Consider the following 1,413-nt stretch of genomic DNA (forward strand, 5'->3'; position numbering starts at 1 on the left):
AAAAAAAAAAAAAACCCCAAAACTAGCCTGTGCTGACATCCCAAGAGAAAAAGTATAGTATAACTTGCTTTTTCTTAATTTTTAGAAAATTTTGGGTCGTCAGAAAAGTCATGATGTATTTTGCTCTTTTTCTATGCAAAAATGCATCATGACTTTTCTTTTTTCTTTTTAAAATTTTATTTATTTATTTTTTAAAAATTTCTTAATACATCCAATCACATTATTTAGCTTACAAAGTGAACAATTGAATATGTGAACATTTCTCCCTAGTCCAGTTGATGAATGATTTTTCCAATGACCCAACAGTTGAAAAGCGAATTCACAAAGATCTTTTCCAGTGGAATATTCTGTTTTCGGAATTTATCTTTTAAAATCACACACTGAAATAAGAAAAGAGTTATCAACCGTGAGATGCATTTTAATTCCCCTAATTCTCTTATGTGTCCCGCTGTATTAAGCATTCCCCCATCCCTGTGAACTCAGATCCTCTCAACTGCTTCTTGTCCTTTTTTCATGTACCATCCCACTCTAGCTAGGATTTATTTAATTTTATTATTATTATTTTTAAAACTTGCTATGAGAGAGAGAGAGAGAGGATTAGGAAGCAGTCCACCAGGTCCAGGACTCAAACTGCAATTTACCATGTGGGAGTCCAGCACTTTAACCACCACACCACCTGTCAGCCCCAACCCAGCTAGGATCTTAGCATGTTCAGGTCTCTCCCATTTCAAGAAAAGAAGCCTCTAAAGGTCGCATGCCCTTTCTAAGTCACAACACTTTCTCTCCGCCATTCATAATTTGACTTCTTTAAAGAGTTGTCTACACTCATTTCCTCTCTCTCGACTCTTATTCTAACGCAATCTGGCTTCCACTTCTGCTGCTCCCTGAAACTGTTCTCATCAAGACCATTGACAATGCTTTTGCAAAATTTAATGGACGTATCTCAGTCATATATTTGAGTTCTCGGCATCACTCAGCACCATTGCCATTCCTTCTTCTTGAAATGCTTTCTTTCATAACACCTTATTTGCCTGCAGGTCCTCCCATTTCTGTTATCCATTTTCTGCACGCCTCTTAATATGTGTTGGGAGTCCTTGGTGTTGTACTTTCAGTCTTATCTCTGTATACTCATCTCTTAGGTGACTTCATTGACTCCCAAGGGCTTGATGATCAACTACCTCCTGATGACTCTGAGCACTCTATTGATCATATGCTCCCAAACCATGTATCATTCCCATGTGAATGGCTCAAGGGCATTTTAAACTCAACACAAATTAAAACCACTATTTCTTCTCTCTTGCAAACCTACTTTTGCATGCCTTTTTTCAGGGATTAGCATCCAGATGTTTATTCCAAGAGTCTTTCGTAACTATTCCTTTATTCAACTAACTATGAACTTTTTCAGAGTTCAGC

At 37.2% G+C, this 1,413-nt stretch overlaps 1 protein-coding gene across 1 annotated transcript in view; it reads right to left on the reverse strand.

Moving 5' to 3' along the window:
• The window catches only part of DNAH9 (dynein axonemal heavy chain 9), a gene marked incomplete at its 5' end in the record, with an annotated part of 330,910 nt that overhangs the window by 88,299 nt on the left and 241,198 nt on the right, over positions 1–1,413 (reverse strand).

This window comes from Tupaia chinensis, unplaced genomic scaffold (genome assembly GCF_000334495.1).
Source record: "Tupaia chinensis unplaced genomic scaffold, TupChi_1.0 Scaffold000495_1, whole genome shotgun sequence".
Lineage (NCBI taxonomy): Eukaryota > Metazoa > Chordata > Mammalia > Scandentia > Tupaiidae > Tupaia > Tupaia belangeri.